Consider the following 22,498-nt stretch of genomic DNA (forward strand, 5'->3'; position numbering starts at 1 on the left):
ATTTCTTCAAATCTTTTGCTTCTTAACAGCATTTTAAAGTTGTCACCTTCTACAGAGTTTATATTTTTTTGTTACATTTTCACTTTTTGGTTAAATTTATGACTACATGCTTTATTTCTTTCTCTTATATAGATGCAAATATTAAACCTAGAAATTTTCCTCAGAGTTCTGCTCTATTGTATGGGTTCTGATATACTAACTTAATTATTTTTATTTCATTATTCAAATCCATCCCTGATAGTAGAGTTGTACAAGAAAGAGTATTTTAGCATTTCCAAGTAGAAGGATTTTTTTAACATAATTTTATTATTAATTTTTTAATGAATTGCTTTGTGAACAGAGAAGTTTTTCTGCATTTGTTCTAAATTTTGGAATTTATTGAAGTTTTCTTTGTGCCCTTGTATATGCAGTCAATTTTTTCACTAATCCAAGAGTACTTGGAAAAGTATATTCTCAAGGTATAGAGTTCTGTGTATATCGATTAAATTTACTTTACTAATTACACTACTTTTTGTTGACCCTCACTAAAGGCATAGTAAAAGGGAACTAAAGTCTCACACAGGAAGCTTGAATTTTCTCAGTTTTTGTATATTCGAAGTATTTGTCTTCTGCTTTTTGACCTGAAAATGGTTTGGCTGGATGTAAAATTCTTTGGTCAGGCATCGTAGACATTGTTCAAATCTCTTTTAGCTCTTCCGAGTGTTTCTGTGGTGAAACCTAAGACCAGCCTGGGTTTTTTCAAGTCTCTTTATAGGTGACTTGGTCTTGCTCTCAGACAGTTCAAAGGATTCCTTCATATCTTTATGGTCCAAAAATTTTCTAGGCTATGACTCAATGTTGATTATTTTGTGTTAATTTTTTCTGCAGTGGAGTAACCCCTTTTAATCTGAATAGTCCAGTCTTTTACATATGGAACGTGTTAACGTTTTATTTATTAAAATATTATTTCTGTTGCACTCTGTCTGTTTTCTTTTTCAGGAATCTCAAGCAGACTCCTCACAGAACATGGAGCCTGATGCGGGACTCGATCTCAAAACCCATGAGACCATGACCTGAGCCGAAACCAAGAGTCGACACGTAACTGATGAACCCAGACGTCCCTTTCTCAGGTATATTTTATCTACTATTTGCTTCCTGCTAATCCTTTACAAACTTCTGTTTGTTTCTGTTTCATTTCATTGCTCACCCCCATCCTGTGAGTACCCGACATGCTTCCAGCAGAGTCCGTCTTCCTTCACCTGCCCCCATTGTAGTCCTTCATTTTGGTTACCTTCTTCACTGAGTTCTGCCAGTTCTTTTTTCACCTCCTCTGCTCTTGCTCAATTTTTCCTGAACTACTGTATCCCTGGGCTCTTGTTTTGTCTTGAGCTCCTGTTTTTTAAAGAGGATTGCTTCGCTAAGTTGTTTTTTTCTTTTTAAATGCATGACAGTATTTGGGATCCCAAATTTCACCTGTTTTGTGACAATATTTTGCTAGTGAATCTTTTTCAACTCTTCCTCATTTGTTTTTCTTGTTCTTTAGTCTTTTCTCATGTGTAGGTTCTGTGCTGGTTCCTTTCCGGTTCCTCATCTTGAAGTGAGGCGAGGCTTTCTGAATCAGCTATGTGCAAGAAATGTATGTGATGAGACGGCCAGGGCTTATTCTGAACTAGCAGGAATGCTCCCTAAACATCAGGCCGTGATGGTGAGAGACACCTTCTAGCTGTCAACAGATAGTCTCTCCTCCTGCAGCGATTGGCAGCTGCAGGGACGCACACGAGGAAATCGCCCTCTTTCCCTGGACTGGCCACTAAATAATGAACGTTGTCATTGTTGGAGCATAGGAGTCATCGGATTGCTCTGTTTTCTGGAACTGTGGCGATATAACACTTCCTCTTAGGATAGCGACGCTCCAAAATAAAGGACTACGTGTGACCTGCAAGTGCCACCATTGTCACCACTGTCATTGAATTCTGTAGCTTCAACCTCCTTTTTCAATCCAGTTTCAAGACTAGGACATGGACCATGAGAAAGGTGAAGAAATTTCCAGAACAGGATAACTTCTGTGAAGGGCACTGTCCTGATAGAATGGCCGTCAGATACCTGAAGATATAAATTTTCTATTTGAGACAAGAAGTTACTTATTGTCCTTTAGAAAAGCTCATCATATTTCAATTATATCATCCAGGAAGCATGACTATTCTAGAAAATAAAGTCACCAGACTCTGCTAAAGCTGGGGCTTTGGGGAATACAAGCAGGGACACAGGATAAATGGGGTTTCCAGGGCACTATCTCAGCAAGACAGTCAGAAGAAATAAATGAAAGATCATGACTGGGAGAATCCTTAAGGTTTATCAAGCTTTATTATATCTATGCACTGTATATTTAAGTATTTGTGATGTGATATATTTATTTTTAGAGATACGTATGTATGTATTTCCTATTTGTTTTTATCAGAGATACTTAGAGCTCAGCCCTCCAAATGAAAAAGTCTTTGCTTGTTTTCTGAAAGATCAAAGCAGCACCTGGAAAGACTATTTTGGGGGGTGTGCCTGGGTGGCTCAGTCGATTAAGTGTCTGCCTTCTGCTCAGGTCATGATCCCGGAGTCCCAGGATCAAGCCCCACATTGGGCTCCCTGCTCAGCGGGGAGTCTGCTTCTCCCTCTGCCCCTTACCCCCACTCATGCTCTCTCAAACAAATAAATAAAATCTTTAAAAAAAGAAAGATGAAAAGACCATGGGAACATACTAACTACTAATCCCTGGACAATGTGCTAAGTATGTCATAGCTAATTTATTCCCTTATTTTAAATGTATACGTTGAAATTCATTTACATTTTATTTATTTATTTATTTGAGAGAGAGAGAGCACGTGTGTATGCACATACATGTGCACAAGCAGGGGAGGAGCAGAGGGAAAGGGACAAGCAGACTGCGCTCTGAGTGCAGAGCCCAATGTGGGGTCGAGTCCCAGGACCCTGAGATCATGACCTGAGCTGAAATCAAGTCAGATGCTTGACTTGACTGAGCCACCCAGGCACCCCAATTTTTATTTTATTTTTATCTGTGTAAATATTTTTTATTTTATTTTTATTTCATTTTATTGTGATAACACTTATCATGAGGTCTACCCTCTTAACAAATGTTTAAGTGTACCACACATGATTGGTAACTACAGGTACTGATCATCAGAGAAATATAAGTGGAAACCACAGTGTGATATAACCGCACACCTGTCAGGATAGCTGTTTAAAAAAAAAAAAAAACATAAGTAAGACAAGTGCGGAGAAACTGGAAACTTTGCACACTGTTGGTGGGAAAGCAAACCGGTACATCCACTATGGAAAACAGCATGGAGGCTCCTCAAAAAATTAAAAATAGAGCTACCATACCAGGATTACCATACCAGCAATCCTACTTTGGGGTATTTATCTACAAGAATTGAAATCGGGATCTCAAGTAGAAATTTGCACTCCCGTGTTCATTGCAGTACTATTCACAAGAGCCACGATATGGAAATAACCTACACGTCTATCAACAGGCAAATGGATAAAGAAAATGCGGTGTAAGTGTACAGTGGAAGACTATATGGCCTCTAAGAAAGAAGGAAATTCTGGGGCGCCTGGGTGGCGCAGTCGTTAAGCGTCTGCCTTCGGCTCAGGGCGTGATCCCAGCGTTATGGGATCAAGCCCCACATCAGGCTCCTCCGCTATGAGCCTGCTTCTTCCTCTCCCACTCCCCCTGCTTGTGTTCCCTCTCTCGCTGGCTGTCTCTCTCTCTGTCAAATAAATAAATAAAATCTTAAAAAAAAAAAAAGAAAGAAAGAAAGAAGGAAATTCTGCAACGTGTAACAGCATGGAGGGGCCTCGAGGACATGATGCTTAAGTGAAATAAGCTTGCGTGACTCCTCTCCTTCACTCTTTATCACAGCTCTGCACACCGTGTATGAGGAGCCAACAGTTTGCTGCTGTAGAACTCAAGGCTCAGAATGGAGAGGAAACGTGCCGGAGCCATCCGACAAGTAAGGACCAAAGCTGGATTCATATATAGATCCCCAAAGCCTCTCCTCCACTACGCTCCCGGGACGTTCAGGTACCCCTGGTGCTCTGGAGGGCAGGAGAGGGGGCAGAGCCTAGGAAGCTGCAGGGAGGGAGGCCTGGTCCTGAAAAGGGGCCAGGTCCAGGGGAAGACTTGCCCGGAGAACACAAGGTGCTGGGAGCTCTCTAGCTCCCTCCTCTAGCCCACAATTTTCCGTCACCACCAGACAGCTGTTTGAAATACTACAGCTCCAATCCCCACGACTCTTTTGGAATTCTTCCACCATCCCTATGGCCTCACAGTCCCAGTAAGGGAAACTGTGCTTTAGAGGGATGTTATGAATATTAAGGAACAAGTGATTATAAATCTTCTGGCAAACAGACAGTCCTATAGAAATGTTAACTAACCGTATGTTCCCGTTTAACTTCATTTACGGCATTTGGAGGGAACGGAGACATTTTGCCTCTTGTTGAGGACTTCTACTATTCAGTATTTGTAAAGAAATCATTAGCTACCTCTTGCGAAAGACAATCAGGAAAGTTCTCTTCATCTTCATGCTGTCTGCTCCAAAGGGTTTTTTGTTTGTTTGTTTGTTTTTGGTTTGGTTTGTTTGTTTTTGTTTTTTGGTCTGCTCTGAAGGCCTTGGCTGGGTCTGTTACAAACAATCTCTTAATTGTGCGACTTATACCTGTCTAAAGACTTAATCAATTCTTTGTCTTTCTGAGGGCATCTAGGTCATTAAAAATCTAAGTTCTGTAGAGTTAGCCTTCATCTTGGATGATACCGTTTCACATGATTTCTTTCCATATGTTCCATCATGTTATGCAGCAATACATGTCTTCCACACCCAAATTGGAGTGTGTATCTCCAAAATCCAATTACCCACATAAACTTGGGACCTGTTATCTGGATAAATGATATCCATAAGCGTTCCAAGAAACTTTAACCTTAATAACTTCATAATAATTAATAGTGCTAAATTAATCTAGAGAGCCTTTCCCGACAATTGCCAAAAAGAAATACAATTTAACTACTTTGAAAGCCTTTACTGTTTCTCATCCCACGCTTCCATGGAAAGTTCCAAAGAGATGCAGAGGAAAGGTGGAGATCAGAGAATGAAACAAAGTGAGGGCTGGCTATTACAGGCTGGACAATCAGCCATACACTTCCTTGAGCTTGAGTCCCCCCTCTACGCTCTTCCTAAAATTGGAGGTACTTCTGTTTTTTCTCTTCTCGGTGGAGTGTCAATGAATATTTTCCACCTTCCTGGAACACCATTAATTTACAATCTTCATCCCTCCTGACGTCTCTGCTGAGGCTATCCGACCATCGTCTTGGTCTGGTCCTCACTGATACGATCTTTCAGGGCTCTCTCCACTAAGAGCCCAAGGCCCACTCTCTGCTGGGTTACATCCTCCGGGCCCCAAATAGAAAGTTTCTGGGGGGTCTGGAGTTCAGAAATGCCTCACCAGACTCCTCTTCTGCATCTTTAGTAAACTAAGTTAGTACCAAGATGTCTTAAAGCAATCAAGTCTTCATTTACACCCTTTAAATATCTGTAGATAGCTATCATGGCCCTCAGTCCAGAAACACACTAACCCACTTCTGCCCTCCCGCAGCAAATGCGCAGGAACACTGTCTGTGTTGTTTTAGAAGATCTTTGATGGCACCAAACAGACGCTGATTCCCTTGTTATCAGAACCAGAACGTGAATTTGTCTCTACCCTCTAGCACGGAGAGGCTTCTCTTTGTAGGAATTTGCAGTGCGACCTACAAGCAATGGGGAGATCATCAAATGGCAACCATAGAGCATGAATAACATTTCATCTGGGCAGCCCTTTATACTGCTGAGATGTCTTCTCTTTCTTTTGTCTGTAAGCTGTTTTTCTGTCTCTATTTCTTTTTGGTCTTATCTTCTGGTACAATGTGTGAATCTACTCTTTATAGCAAACTTCACAACAGCAAACTTTGAACAGAGGCCACCGTAAATTCTTCAAGGACAGTGATTTTAATAGTAATTCCTCTGTGTGTGTCTGTGTGTCTGTGCGCCCGCGTGAGCGAGACCATCAAATAAGTGAGTGAATGAATACACGAGTGAATAAATGAATAGAAATTACAAAAGAGAATCATCAGGAAATAGGAGACAGTGTAATTTAAAAAGAAGGAAGAAAACCTGGTCATTACGTCCACATTCACTGTCGATGTTGTTATGACTGAAACGATCCATCCTAAAAAGGTGCAAGGACACGTGGCAAGTTGCTGGCTTTGGAGACAAACGGTCTGAACCTTGAATCCTAGCCCCCCACCATCTACTGACCCCTGAACCTCTCTGAGCCTGTTTTCTCTTCTGAGGTGAGACGCACAGCCATCATCGGCCCCTTAGGGCAGGATTTATGGTAGAGCAACGTGCTCGCCACCGTGCCTGCCAGAGGGGGCGCTCGACGAATGGTGCGATCATCTCTGGATGGCATCCCAGCCAGTGTTGAAGTGAAGAAATCAGTTACCTTGTCTAAATATATGGTACGTGTGCCACAGATCTGTTCTCTCACTTCTCCTAATTCCCATCTTCTATTTTTTTAATCCTTAATATTCATTTTACTGAAGTGATTTCAGTATTCTTTTCAGAACTAGGATTCAGCGCTTCGCATTCCCCAGACGTGATAAAGGCCATGTTCGGTGACACCTTTGCGGTGTCTTAACCGGCCTTTGGAGGGCAGCGGCAGAGACCAGGGTGGTATGGGGACCCCTTCCCCAGCTGCATTCTGAGTCCCCTTATATGACCATTCCTCCCCGTTTTTGAGGATAAAACTGCACTAGATGCAAGGAATAAGGGAGAGTTTCCAACAATCAAAGAATCGTCTCTCAACATAAATAAGAAGTACATAAATAATCGTAGGAGAGACGCAAATTAGCATTTTTCAAATTCTAAAGGATATCATTTGAACGGTCTCTCTTCCAGAATTTCTTATCTGAAAAAAGATTCTTGGAATCCTTTCTGCCAATAAAACTTGGAAGTTTTGCAACAACGCCAATAGGGCGAGCAACTTAGACGTGGAGCTGCCATGTTGCCTGTAGACACAGCCGGCTCCCACCCTGTGGTCCCGTTGAAGCAAATGCACACAGCTAGGACCGGCTTGGACACAATCACAATGGACAGGAGGGTCAAGAACAGACAGAGGAGCCAGGAGTTAAGTTTGCTTGTGGGAAACAGGAAGTGGCGGGGCAATTATGCACAGAGATTTGGAGATTGAGGGCTTAATGTGATTAAGAAAATATTGACTCCTCCAATTAACAGCTGTTGGCCAGAGGGACCTCACAAGAAAATGCTGTTTTTATTTAAGGTTCAATTGTCTTAGGGATTGGAGATGTCTGTGCAAGGCAGGCCACTTGGCATGGCTAGGAGCCCTGGAGCGGCTGTAGGCAGAGGGCACTGAGCCCATGGATGGAGAAGTCACTGTGCCAGGCCCCGTGGTCAGCTTTACAAGAACCATCTCGTTGAAGTCTCACAAGGCCCTGTGAGTAAAGTACTATGGCTATTGTCCCAATTTACAGAAGGGGAGACTGAATATTAAGTAAAACCAGATTCACAGGGGTTACGACTCACACAGGGACTCTAGGGCCACACTCCTAACCACCGCACCATCCTTCCTCCCGCAAGTGGGCCGGGAAAGAGGATGCAGTGCTGTGTTCGCGGTGAGCTGGGTAGTAAGCCACCTGTGCCTTGTCCCAGGCCTGGGATACAGAGCTGTGAAAGTGCATTTCCTCCTTCAGCATGGGGTGGAGATGAGGCTATTATAGTCTTTGTGGGGAAGAAGAGAGAGACTTGGGGAGGGATGGAATGTGGACCAGAAGGTGTGTGCATAGCACACAGACGTGTCCATACACACCCACGCACCCGTTCACGAGAAGCCCCAGGCAAGTCGGCAGGGGTGAAGGTGCCTCTCTTCACACACACCTCCTTCCTCTGCACCAATTTCACCCTGCCTGGTTCCTCGGTGAGCACGTTCTTCCCTCCCCTCGGCCAGCCTCACCTGCCTCCCCCCAAGTCCTGACCGCCCAGTCGGAGCATATTCCTCCCCGTGATCTGTATAGCCACATTTTCAGCTGACTTACGATATGCGTGTATGCTCAAAGTGCTGGCTGCATTTTTTGAGACTGAAATTAAACCACAACAGAAAAAGAACCTAATGCTGAATAAAAGTAGTACTTTAAAAAAAGAAAAAATTCAGAGCTTCAGGCGTCATTCTGACTTCTGGAAACTTCTTCCCATGAAACTCATATATTTTCTGGGCTTAACGCTTTGGTCATTATGATCGCTTTACATTTTTACCTCTTCCAACGGGGTTTTTGCAACTCGGAGATCAAGTTTGTTGTGTGACAACATTAACAGCTAATAAATTAGGCTCCCCCCTGCCATTTTCTTGAGCGGAGCTGGCAGAGTCAAGGCCTCACGGAATTTGGGAGGAACTTATTCTGTGGTCGATCCCCCACTTGGGCTATAAGGTCAGGATTGCATGCCAGAGCTGTGCTGTTCCTAATGGGGGGGGGGGTCTGAGACTCACCAAGGTGTGTGTCCATATGCTCTTCTCCAAAACTCTTTGAACCAAAGTGATTCAGAGTTGTTTAGATTTCAGGGAAGAAATGTGCGTATACTGTATATTATGTGACAACTCCCATTGGGGTTGGGAGCAGCACCCACTAATTAAACACATTAATATTCCCATAGCTAAATATATATTCACACTAAGTGCAATAAATATAAAATATAGTCCGGTATCATAAAAATGTAAATAATATGATATGATTAATAGGATAAATATTAAAATAATATAATAAACAATGTAAATATAAAATATAATAACCGGTTCAGGTTAGTTTTGACTGTCAAATAACTTTATTTTATTTTATTTTTTTAGGGGAAGGAGAGGCCGGGGAGGGGGAGAGAGAGAATCCTAAGCGGGCTCCACACCCAGCGCAGAGCCGGACAGGGGCTTGATCTCACAACCCTGAGATCATGACATGCGCCGAAATCAAGAGTCCAACGATTAACCGACTGAGCCACCCAGGTGCCTCTGGACCGTCAAATAAGTTCAGATGACATTGTTGTTGCCACATGAGTTATCGAAATCTTTTTGGTTTTCAGATTTTTGGATTTGGGGTTTTATGGAGAAGAGGTCATGGACTTGGTAAGGCCAACGGCTGCCATTTATGGATCCTTCTTGTGCTCTCCTGTGTTCCCGCCGAGAACCTGCGCGGAAGGAAATGAAGGAAAGTTCATAGCTTCATGTTCTGGACGAGGAAACTTGGAAGTGCACAGTCTAGGACCAGGGAGAGGACTCAAACCTGGCATATCCACACCCCTGCAAGGCCTATCCTCTTGCTACTATGATGTCTCCCCCCCAAGGAAATGACAGGCTTGCCAGATTTTTCCTTAAGATGACAGCTTCCTTTATCTCACCTGTCTGACAGGCGGGCCCCTGGCTACTTGGCTCTCTCAGCTGTCCTCACTTAGCATTATTAGCTCTTAGGCCTGTCAGGTTCAGGCCGATCCCCTGCTCTTTCTGCAGGGCCCCTTTAGTTTTCCTACTAAAAATATTTTTAAATAGTTGAGTGCCCCAGACATTCTTGAAGCAGTCATTTCCTTCCCTTCTCCTTTATTAATGGGCTAATTTCCTTCGGCTCCCCAGTGTTACTCTAGGCACTTTGTGGAAGGCCTGTTTATTGCCTTTGGCTGACATTACCTTTCTCCTTCTCCACCCCCAACTTTATCTTCTCCCTGCCAGCAGGACTAACCTTTGTTCCTTTCCTCCTTTGGGCTTCCCTCTCCTGCTCTGCATTTTCCTGGGGGGAGTCTCTGCCCAGGGGGTTTCTGAGCCCCGGCTCCCCAGCGGGTTAAATAGTGAGTAGTCCTGGCCTCCTCATTCTGCGAGGTTTTGGCTCTCGGCTGTGGGCAAGTCACACTCTGGGTTGAAAGTGTTCAAGTTCTGTATGAAAAAGCTGATTGTCTTGAATTTTCTTTTGCATGTCACCTTTTTGCAGGGCACACACTGGGCCGCACACCCTGAAACAGGGACTTTTCTTATTTGAGACCCAGCGCGGGATCTTCCCACAGGGCAGCTCCTCACAGCTCTGTGAGGACGCAAGTGTGGTCAGTCAACACCAAGGGAACCCGCACCAGATTTGGCTTCTGAGATTTCTCCCAGCCATCTCCAAAGGAGCCCCCGGGCTTCTCAGGAAAGACCGGCCAAGGGTGGGACGGCTATGATCTATCAGTTCACTGCTCTGATTGAGTGAATCCTCCCACCCAACCAAGCTTTACTTAACCTCGTTTTCCTTCATATTCTCACAAAAGATGGGAGTCATGAGAATACCACTTTGATTTCCGACACCAATTCCGATGTGTGTGCGTGTGTTTCTTTTTTCACCCTACCAAGCAATCCTCCAACATCAGCTGGGTGTCCTACCATCCCACTCAATTCTGACACTATGTACCTGGAGATGGTGTCAGGTCCCTCAGGTTAAGGGTTCAGCCCCACGAGACTACCTCCCCTCTCCCCCGCTCCACTTGAGATGCCAATCACAAGTCCAAGCTGTCACCTGTGCTTCTGACCGGTGGGTTAGAGATCGGAGGTTCCCACCTCCTTGGGTTCAATTAATGTGCTGGAGAGGCTCACAGGACTCGGAGCGGCTTTACTTATGTTTACGAGTTGATTGTAAGAGGCTATGAGCGAGGCTCAGCCACGTGGAGGAGACGCACAGGGCAAGGTATAGGGAAAGCCGGGAGCTTTCGTGCTTTCCGAGGGCTCACTTGTTCACCCACCTGCAAGCTCTCCGAACCGTGTCCTTTACTGGGTGTTTCGGAGGCTTCATTACATAGGCGCGATTAGCTAAGTCCCTGGCCATTGGTGATTGAACTCACTCTCTAACCTTCTCCCCTTCTCAGAAGTCAAGGGGTGGAACCAAAAGTTCCAATCTCTGATTACTTGTTGGTTTCTGGTGACCAGTCGCATCCTTAGGTTACCTAGGGGCTTTCTGAAAGTCAGCTCATTAACATAACAAAAGACACGTTTTCCATTCTTCTTATTTAGGAAATCCCAAGGGTTTTAGGAGTTCTGTGCTCCCAGGAATACGGACAAAGACCGAATCTATATTTCTTATTATGATCACAATATCACAAATACCTAACCCATCGAGTCGTCATGAGGGGTGAGTTGATTAAATGAGTGAATGTGTGTGGAGGCTTCTGCACTGTCAGTTCCCTGGACACAGGCCCCCCTTCTTCTGTGCTCCAGTGTGAAGTCCTAATACCACCGACGTGAACAAATCCTTGTCATCTCCCAAAGGAAAGAGGATTCCATATTGTCGCCAAGGGCGGGACTAACCTACAGGTAGGGCTGGGGCTAAAACCCAAGGGTAAGGATTCCCTGTTAGTGCTCTGTGCTAGGGTGACCAACTATACTGGTTTGCTAGGGACTTTTTCAGCCTTAGCACCAAAAGTTCTGCTTCTCAGAAAAACACTTCAGCCCAGCTGGTCACCCTAAACCTCTGGTCTTCGTGAGCCTTTGTTGCCTTATCGATCAAAACAGTACGTTTGGGGGTGCCTAAGGCTCAGTTGATTTCTGCTCAGGTCATGATCCCAGGGTCCTGGGATTGAGCCCCATATCAGGCTCCCTGCTCAGCCAGGAGTCTTCTTTTCCCTGTCCCTCTTCCACTCCCCTTGCTTGTGCTCTCTTCCTCTCTTACTCTCTCTCTGTTACATAAATAAAATCTTTAAAACACACACACACACAAAATGGTATATTTGCTGTCTCCACAGCTTTTTACAGTGGGAATAAACCCTTCAGATGCCAATCTTTGTATATAGGAAATATTTTAAGTCACTAAAATCTAAGATTTCATAAAATAAGCATTTTTCAGTAGCCATATTGCTTTTTTTCACTTAACTTCTGTATCTTCTCTCATTAGATTATTTCAGACCTAGCGAATAATCTGTTGCTGGCTGTTCAGAGGAAGGTGATGTATTTTCTAGCTGACGGAGAATGAATTCAATGCCATTAATAAAGAAATTTCACAAAGTTCTAACTAACTTCTGGGAGTAGCTTACAATCGACCGGACTTAATTCTTCATGTTTGAATAAGTTTGGCCTTCTGGAAAACATTATAAGGAGGTTTTGTTGCACAGTGTACTGATGGAGTGGGAGCTCTATGCAAACTAAAACATGAAATGATGTTATTAATCCAAATATCTTACCACAATGGTTGTTTCTTTTGGAAGAGGGTGGGTAAATCCAGGATTTCACTTGGCCTGAAATATGCAGGTACTCAAGAAAAGCAATTATTGCTCCCACAGGTTCAATCTATAACAAATGTTTATTACGTGCTTAATATATTCTTGTCACAGTTAGCTACGGAAAAGTCACAGAGAGCAAGGTTTGTTTCTAATCTTCAAGGCAGTTATGTGGGTGCTATAGAAGTGAGGAGAATACTTCGGCAAAGCTGGCTTTTGAAATTGAACATTGAAATCGGTCTTCGAGCCATCATTCAATATTGCCATGCTGGAATTGGAGAGGCAGAATCTTGTGAAATTTTCTCTATAAACCCTTGAGATAGAGGTCAGGATGCGTAGCTTATTGCCTCTGACACATTCTCAATAAACAGTTAAGAATCGTTTGGAGGGGCGCCTGGGTGGCACAGTGGTTGAGCGTCTGCCTTCGGTTCAGGGCGTGATCCCGGCGTTGTGGGATCGAGCCCCACATCAGGCTCCTCTGCTATGAGCCTGCTTCTTCCTCTCCCACTCCCCCTGCTTGTGTTCCCTCTCCCTCGCTGGCTGTCTCTATCTCTGTCGAATAAATAAATAAATAAATAAATAAATAAATAAATAAATAAAATCTTTAAAAAAAAAAAAAAGAATCGTTTGGAAGTTTTGGGCCAATCTGGCTTTGAACTATCAATATAAACAGGCCCATATAATACGTCCCTTACTGAAAAGAGAGAATGCTTCTTTGCAAGGCTGAATTTAATTTCCGAGACAGAGCTGTGAATGTGAAAAGCTGCTGTTAAGGAATGAGGACATCCTGATTTTGAGGAATTTTGAAAGAATCCTCAGGAGAGCTCAATGAGATTCTTCTCGTAGCACCATGAATGCCTAGGCAGTTAATTCACCTAATTTATTGTAAAGCACCTCGAAAAGAAGGGAAAAGTAGCAACAATCTACTACCAGAAAGGAAATTGATTGGGCCATATCCACACAGGATTGTCAGTGGCCAAACACAGAAACCTGCCTTACAAATCCACTGCATCTCCGACCGCGGGATATCTGCCATCAGGGCATGGCCACCCAGAAACACGCAGCGGACTCCTGCGACGCCAGTCTGGAAGAGAAATTTCCCAGCACTGACATCTCTGTGGTGGTTCTCATTTATTTTCTTCACTCTCATCGTATCTCTCTCTTCCCCATACTTGTTGCCTTCAGAAAACTTTTAGAAGTTGCTGGCTTCTTTCCGGATTACTGCGGGTATAAAGTTGTCCCCTGAAATAACATGCTGAAAATGAACTTTGAATGAACTTCGAAGAACATTCACTCTTTCATGAGTGGCTTTTATTCTTTGAGCTCTAAGATGGCACCCAAATGCTCCTGTGAAAGAAAATGATCCACCGACTAGTATGGCCTGAAGATTGTCGGCGCCTGGAGAGCAGTGATTGGGGATCCGGCATTAGGTGCTCTGGGAGTGGAACCAACACACCGTGGGTGTGAGCTAGTCCACCCACTGTTTTTTGGGTTCAAAACCATGCCTTAAAGATAGATTTTTCATCTTTTAGTTAAAAACTCTACAAAAAACCTCTGGGAAACTGCATATTTTGATTGGTTTTTTATTGTTGTTTTTGTTTTGTTTTGTTTTGATCATTCTACATTGTGTGTGAATGTGTTGGGTTTTGTTTATTCTTGGGCAACCCCTGAAAATCAATAGGGCATTTTAAGAAAATAATAAAACTCACTATTGAAAACTTCCTCTGTATCTTTCTGGTCTCTTCTATCACCCAATTACCTAACTTCACTATACTACGAATCACATCCCAAAGAAGCCCGGCATGATTTGCCTTTCTCTATAGTTCCACCTGTCTGGAGGCATTCCCTACCTCTATCTCCAGCCTCCTGACTTCCCTACCCACCCCACCCCCATCCCAGCTGACCTGTCATTTCCTCCTCTGTGTCCTCATCCTCACAACTGGGAAGAATCTATTGATGTTGCTTTGATTTGTATTTCTCTAACTGCTAGTAGAATTGAACATTTTCACTGTCGCTGGTACTCTTGTCCTGTGACATGTGTTCATGTCCTTTGCACAATTTACTATTGGAAATTTGTCCACTGCAGTAATTATAAAATTTCTTTTTTTATGAAAGATATTGATCCTTTTCCCACTGTGAAAGTTGCAGCTCTCCTTGAGATTTTTGTTGACGTTTGTTCTTGCTTACAGTGGTTTTGAAATGCATTCGTTTTTGCATTGTCATTTTAAAACTGTATGGCTTCTGCCTTTCAGCCCCTCCCATTCATTTATATTTTCTTCTAGAATTTTTAGGGTTGACTGTTTTACATTTCAGTGCTGACTCACCTGGAACTTATTTTGGTGTATGGTTTGAGAACATTTCCTGACAAATCGATATTTCCTGACAAATGGATAGCCAAATATTCCAACACAGTTTATTGAACAAACTATTCTTTCCTCCGTGATTTATGATACCAACTTTATTATGCAATGATCTGCCTTCAATAAACTCTGTGGAAAGTAAAATTGTCCCTGTTTGCAGATGACATGATACTATATATAGAAACCTCTAAAGACTACACACTCACACACACACACACACACACACACACACACACACAAGCCCTGCTAGGACAAATAAATGAATTCAGTAAAGTTGCAGGACATAAAATCAACATATAAAAATCAGTTATGTTCCTATACACTAAAAACAAACACTCTGAAAAGGAAATTAGAGAAATAGTAACATTTAAAGTAATATCAAAAAGAAATATTTAGCAAAATATTGCTAAGAGAAATTGAAGACATAAACAAATGGAAAGACATCCCATGTTTAAACATTAGAAGACGTAATATTGGGGCGCCTGGGTGGCACAGCGGTTAAGCATCTGCCTTCGGCTCAGGGCGTGATCCCGGCGTTCTGGGATCGAGCCCCACATCAGGCTCCTCCGCTGGGAGCCTGCTTCTTCCTCTCCCACTCCCCCTGCTTGTGTTCCCTCTCTCGCTGGCTGTCTCTCTCTCTGTCAAATAAATAAATAAAATCTTTAAAAAAAAAAAGAAGACGTAATATTACTAAAATGTCCATACTACCTAAAGCAATCTATAAATTTAATGCAATCCCTATCAAAATCCCTATGACAATTTTACAGGATTAGAAAAAGTTCTACAACTCATGTGGAACTATGAAAGAGCACAGATAGCCAAATCAATCCCGACAAAGAGGAACAAGGCTGGAGGCATCACACTTCCTGATTTCAAAGTATGTTACAAAGCTACAATAATCAATGTAGTATGGTACTGGCATATAGACATTTAGGTCAATGGAACTGAATAGAAAGCCCAGAAATAAATCCATAAATCCATCAACAAGGATGCCGAGAATACACGGTGGGGAAAGGACAGTCTCTTTAAACAAATGGTGCTAGGAAAACTGGATATTCAAGGGCAAAAGAATAAAGTTGGACCCTTATCTTACACTGTAAACAAAAATTAACTTAGAGTGGATTAAAGACTTAAATGTAAGACCTGAAATTGTAAAGGTCCTGGAAGAAAACACAGGCGAAAATCTTCATAACATTGATCTTGACAATTTCTTGAATATGACGCCAAAAGTAAAAATAAACAAGTGTGACTACATCAAACTAAAAAAGTTTCTACACAGCAAAGGAAAAAAATTAATTGAGTGAAAAGGCAACCTAGAGAATGGAAGAAAATATCCTCAAACCATACATCTGCTAAGAAGTTAATTTCCAAAATAAGGAACCCCTATAACTCAATAGTGAAAAAACTAACCCAACTGAAACACGGGTTAAGGACTTGAATAGACTTCTCCAAAGACACACAAATGGTCAGCAGGTATATGAAACGATGATCGGTGTCACTCATTGTCAGGGAAATGCAAATGAGAACCACAAAAAGATATCACTTCACACCTGTCAGAATGGTTATTATTAAAATAACAAAACACAACAAATGTTGGCAGGGATGTGGAGAAATTGGAACCCCTACCCTGTTGATGGGAATGCAAAATGGTCTAGCTGCTATGGAAAATAGTACGTTTGTTTCTCAAAAAATTAAAAATAGAACTATCATATGTTCCAGCAATCTCACTTCTGGGCATTTATCCAAAAGAATTGAAATCAGGATCTGTAAGAGATAATAGCACTCCTATATTCACTGCAGCACTGTTCACAATAACCGAGATGTAGAAACCGCCTAAGCATCCATGGACAGATGAATGGATTTTTTAAATGTGGTATATACGTATCCTAGAATGTTATCAGACTTAAAAGTATGTGACAACGTGAATGGACTTTAAGGACATTATGCTAAGGGAAATAAGCCAGTCACAGAAAGACAAATACTGCAGGATTCCTAGGGTAGTCAAACTCACAGAAATAAGGAACGGAATGGTCGCTGCCAGGGTCTTGGGTTGGGGGGGAGGGTGCGGTGAGAGGGAAATAAGAAGTTGCTATTCAATGGGTGTAAAGTTTCAGTTATGCAAAATGAATAAATTCTAGAAATCTGCTATACAACATTGTGCTATAGATAAGAATACTGTATTGTGCATTTTAAAACCTGTTAAATGGGTAAATCCCATGTTAAGTGTTCCTACTAAAATAAAATTAAAGTAAAGTAAAAAGAGCCCAGGGCGCCTGGGTGGCTCAGTGGGTTAAGCATCTGACTCTTGATTTTTGGTTAGGTCATGATCTCAGGGTCCTGAGATTGAGCCCCGCGTGGGGCTCATTGCTCAGCAGGGAATCTGCCTGGGATTCTCTCTTTCCCTCTCCCTCTGCCCCTCCCTCTACTCACTTGTGCTCTCTCTCTCTCAAAGAAATAAATAAATCTTTTTAAAAGCATGTAAAATCTGTGGATATTTGAGAACACTAGAAAGCTGCATGTGAGGGCATTTGTTACACACGCCTCATTTATGCTCATGTTGTTGTCTAATAACTGTTCGTGTTGTAAACATTTATGTGTTATTACTGAAGTGCTACTGTTTATTAAATAACTCTTTCTAAATTTTGCATTGTTTTTTGCTTTGTTTTTGTTTTTTTGTTTTTTGTTTTTTGTTTTTTTGTTTTATTGAAGACCATATAGAGTAATGGTGGAGTTTTGCTGGATAAATTACTTTCTCTGTTCCTCTGCTTCCCCCTCCATGGTTAAGAATGGTGTCTACCACAGGTTTAAGCATTCAATTAAATTATCTTTGTAAGAGTTTTAGCCCAGTGTCTGACACTTAACAATGAACAAATATTAGCTATTATTCTCTTTATACAATGGAGTTCAGTCAAAAAAGCCTGCTATATAAAAGAAAATCAGTCTTATGGGTTTCAAACCATCTTAATCAAATAAGCCCAAAGTCAGAATACTTCAAAGACAAGGTTATTTATCTCATCCTATAGTTTCTAGAAACACAGATGAAAACTCTCCAAGAAGAAACAAACAATAATACCAAACGTGAGCAAATAAATATCGGGTAGTAAGGGGCAATAAAATGTATTTGTCCTTTGGATTTCTTTCCACTGTAAATAGAGATGTGCTGCATGCTCAGTGCATACTGTGGGATAGAACATTCTATAAATCTCCATTATGCCCCACTAAGCTTCAGGGGACTTCGGAAGACAATCTTGCTGTTAATGATCTTCTTCCCTGTCTACTTGTGGTACCTGTGAAAAACGGGATTTTTGTGTAACGCTGGAATGGAAACAAAATATAGAGGTAGAGGTAATGCAATATTTTATGTGAGGATTCAATTCAGCACCAGTAGTCTTCATATTAATTGGCTATGACCTGAACAGATACAAAAATAATTTTTTAAAATTTTAATCACTGTGTCTTATTGGATAGCACAAAATATAAAATAAAAGATTCCTTAAATTTTTTTGATATGTTTTGTGCTTAGTTAACTAAAAATTGTTTCCCCTATATGGTATTGCTGATTTCAGTTCTGTTCTAATGTTTTAAAATGTATATAAGTCAACTTTTTTTTTTTTTAAAGATTTTATTTATTTATGTGACAGAGAGACAGCCAGCGAGAGAGAGGGAACACAAGCAGGGGGAGTGGGATAGGAAGAAGCAGGCTCATAGCGGAGGAGCCTGATGTGGGGCTCGATCCCATAACGCCAGGATCCCATAACGCCAGGATCACGCCCTGAGCCAAAGGCAGCCGCCTAACAACTGCACCACCCAGGCGCCCCTCTATAAGTCAACTTTTTAATAATTTCTTATAAAACTTCTGTACTGGTAAATGCATAAGTATGTGCATGTATTTTCGGAATGAGCTTGAATGCACAAGGAATTAAGAAAGGGCAACCTTATTCTTTCCCACCAAAGGCCTTTCAAAGCTGTTCTTTGAATTGTCTTTCCCCACTCCTTGCTTAAATCTCAACCATGTCTATAATTTATCTGGTCTTTTTCAGATAACGAAATTTCAGTCCGGTATCATGACTGCATATCTCCAATTTGTCATCTGAGTAAATAGGTCTCCTTTTTCTGTAGCTTGGAACCTTGCAGTGGGAGTGGGAGCTTTGGATGACTTCTTTGCCCATATCTGGCTCTACCACGTCATCTACATGCAAGCTGCTCTTTTAAACCTTCTCGGGTTGGGCATGGGCTGGAAGTTTGGAGGAAGATAGGAGAAGAGAGGACGGCTAAGGGACAGAAAGGTCTCGCTGCAATTGTAACCCGCAGTAGACTCTCCATATGGTAGACTCCTTCTGATGACACATTGATTCTTGGTGTCCTCCTGAGAGTTCTTCAGGCTCCTTCTTCTGTAACCCACCATGACTGTTGTTAGGATCTCTCATCAACAGCTCCCTTCTTCCAACTGCTAATGGCCAGCACCATGATTTCCTTTGGAATCACATTGGCCAGAGTTCCTTTCGAGATGATATAATCCAGCTCCATTCCATTTGGCCCATGGGAACTAACACATTCTTTGCCTTGCTTGTTTCCAGTACAACATCTTCCCTTGGCTTTGCTATCTTGGAGCTCCTGACTAGTCACAGTCTCTTCCCTTTAAACTGTTCAGGCATCAATTAGACCACAGCTCTGGTCTCTCCAACCAAGCAACCCATGTCAAACTTTTCAAATGATTCTCTTGAAGCCCTGCTTCTTGACTTGAGGACCCTCTTTCCTTCTTCCACAGAAGAAATACATGGCCAATTAACCATTCCAAAAAAATAGCCACCACAGGCACCTTCAATTACAATGACTCATTTGTCTTCTCTTTTATAGCCTAGAGGTGAATGATGGGCTACTGCTGTCAGATTTCACAATTTCTTACCCCTGCCTTCACAGACAGTCTAGCATCTTCCAAGGGATGCAGGATATGGAGATATTGAACAATAGTTGTATTTGTTCTCAAATTTTGGGGCCTCAGCTGAAACTCTGAGTCAACAGGAAAAGTCCCATTTTCACATAGTGTTATATGTATGTCATGGGCTGCTACTGGTAGTGCTTCAATATATTATGATGTAAATCATGTTCCTTGACAAAATAAATTTGGAAAGCACTGCTCCATTGTTTTGCTTTTAAGTATGATGTAAGCTACTTGGTTTGAGATAACTTTTTAATCATGTCAAGGGAGTATTCCATATGTAATTTATTTAATTTTTTGTCACAAATGAATATTGCATATTGTTAAATGCCTTTTAACATTACAAGATGAACATAAAGTATCATTGATGTGACCATGATGTTTTTAGATTTCCTAATAGTAAATCATTCATGGCTTCCTAGAGCATTGTTCCTTCAATATGATGCTAGATTGGATTTGTTAGTACTTTAATCACTAAATTGTTCTGTGTCTATTCATAAGTGAGCTTAGTAAAAAAAATGTGTGCCATTTTGGTCAAGTTTCAGTATATGCTGGCTTTTTTATAGAAAATGCAAAACTTTCCATATTTCGTTCAAGTTATAGTCCTCTTTTTTAGAAAAAAACTATTGAAGTACATGTATAGAAGCGTACATCTATTAATTAATTTTCAAAAGCAACCACACTTGAGGGGCACCTGGATGGTGCAGTCAGACTCTTGATTTCAGCTCAGGTCATGATATCAGGGTCATGAGATTGAGCCCCACATTGGGCTCCATGCTCAGTGGGTGGTCTGCTTGAGATTCTCTTTCTCCCTTTCCCTCCCCACCATGCTTGCTCTTTCTCTCTCCAAAATAAATAAATAAATCTTAAAAAAGAAAAAAAAAGTAAGCACTCGAGTGACCAGAGCCCAGATCAAGAAACACCAACATAAGTACCCCAGAACGCCCCCTTATTTTCCCTTCCACTAAGTTAGCTTTGGAGAGTGAGGGTAATTCTCCCTTCCACCTAAGGGTAATCACTAACCTGACTTTCAACAGTATAACTTGATCTGTGTTTATACCTTATCTAAATGGATTCATGCATATGCACTCTTTTGTGCTGGTCTTCTTCTTCTTCTTCTTCTTCTTCTTCTTCTTCTTCTTCTTCTTTTTTAGAGAGAGAGAGAGTGAGCAGGGAAGGGCAGAGGTTGAGAGAGAATCTTAAGCAGGCTCCACGCCCAGTGCAGAGTGGGATGCTGAGCTCCATCTCATGACCTTGAGATCATAACCTGAGCCGAAATCAAAAGTTGGATGCTTAACCAACCGAGCCATCCAGGAGCCCTTTGTTGGTCTTCTTTAACTCACTATTATGTTTGTGTGATCCAGCCTTTTCATCGTGTGTGGCGATACACAGTTCATTCTCATTGAAATATAACATTCCATTGTATGTATATACCCAAGATCGCTTATCCATTCTGCTGTTGGTGGGCAGTTGGGTAATTTTCAGTTTGAGACTTACAAATACTGCTTCTATAGGCAGTCTAGTGCATGTTGTTTTCTGAATATACACGCAAATCTCTGTTGGGTATAGACTTGGGAGTGGAATTCCTAGGTTGTAGGGAATCATATGGGTTGTGTGCCATTTTCTTTGCTTTTTTTAGTAATTTTTTATATATTCGGAATGCAAACTAAAAGAATGGAAGAAGATGTATCACACAAACAGCAGGTACAAGAAAGGTGGGAGTGGCCGTCCTGACACCAGACAAAATAGACTTCAAAACAAAAATTGCTACTAGAGACAAAGAAGAATATTTTATAACAGAAAGTCAATTCATCAGGAAGATATAACAATTTTAAGTCTATATGCACCTAACAACAGAGCCCCAAATACATGAAGCAAAAACTGACAGAAGTGAAAGGAGAAATAAACAATTCATAAGTAATAATGGGAGGCGTCTATACCTAATTTTCGATAGTACATAGAACAACTAGAAAGAGGATCAATAAGGACTTTAACATAGTTGTAAACCTTCATGACCTGAGGTTAGTTAGACAAAGCCTTCTTATACATGACACCAAAAGCACAAGTGACAAAAGGAAAACTAGGTAAATCTGATTTTATCAAAATTTAAAATTTTATGCTCAGTGGAATCCATTGAGAAAGTGAAAAGACAACCCACAAAACAGGAAAAGTATTTGCAAATCATATATCATACTGATAAAGGACCTGTATCTAGAATACAAAAAGGACCCTTACAATCCAATAATAAAAAGAAAAATGACCCAATTTTTAAATGGGCAACGGATATGAATAGACATTTCTTCAGAGAAGATATACAAATGGCCAATAAGTACACATTATGGAAATACAAATCAAAACCACGATGAGATAACACTTCATTCCCACTTGGATAGCTCTAATCACAAAGACAGATAATAACAAGTGTTGAGAAGGGTGTGGAGAAATTGAAACCCTCACTTATTGCTAATGATGATGGAAAATGGTGCAGTCACTTTGGAAAGCATTCTGGCAATTCCTCAAAATATTAAACCTAGAATTATCATATGACCCAACAGTTCCACTTTTAGTTATATATCCAAGACAAATGAAACCATACGGGAGTACAAAAATTTGTACACACACGTTCATAGCAACATTACTCATGATAGCAGAACACAGAAACTACACAAATGTCTATCAAATGAGGCACAGATAGTGTGGTATACCCGCATAATGGAGTATTATTTCCATTGTAAAAAGGAATAAAAAGCAGCTAAGGAATAAAACAAAAAGGAATGACATACTGATGCATGTTACATCATGGATGAACCTTGAAACACTTATGCCCAGCGAGAAAGTCCAGTCACAAAGACCACGTATTGCATGATCTTATTTGTATGCAGTGTCCAGGTCAG

General features: G+C 41.5%; 2 long non-coding RNA genes across 2 annotated transcripts in view; both read left to right on the forward strand.

Annotated features, from left to right (window-relative positions):
• LOC125282740 (uncharacterized) overlaps window positions 1–6,517 on the forward strand; it is a 46,889-nt gene extending 40,372 nt beyond the window's left edge. Inside the window, exons 5-7 of the long non-coding RNA XR_007189941.2 lie at window positions 979–1,109; window positions 3,911–4,001; window positions 6,371–6,517. This is a non-coding gene — a long non-coding RNA (uncharacterized LOC125282740). The remainder of the gene's footprint in view (window positions 1–978; window positions 1,110–3,910; window positions 4,002–6,370) is intronic.
• Window positions 6,518–7,365: 848 nt separating this feature from the next.
• LOC130543955 (uncharacterized) lies at window positions 7,366–12,501 on the forward strand. The gene is made up of 2 exons (XR_008959756.1): window positions 7,366–7,533; window positions 8,935–12,501. It is a non-coding gene; the product is annotated as an uncharacterized LOC130543955 (long non-coding RNA).
• The last annotated feature ends 9,997 nt before the right edge of the window (window positions 12,502–22,498 follow it).

This window comes from Ursus arctos, unplaced genomic scaffold (genome assembly GCF_023065955.2).
Source record: "Ursus arctos isolate Adak ecotype North America unplaced genomic scaffold, UrsArc2.0 scaffold_17, whole genome shotgun sequence".
In the NCBI taxonomy this organism is placed as follows: domain Eukaryota; kingdom Metazoa; phylum Chordata; class Mammalia; order Carnivora; family Ursidae; genus Ursus; species Ursus arctos.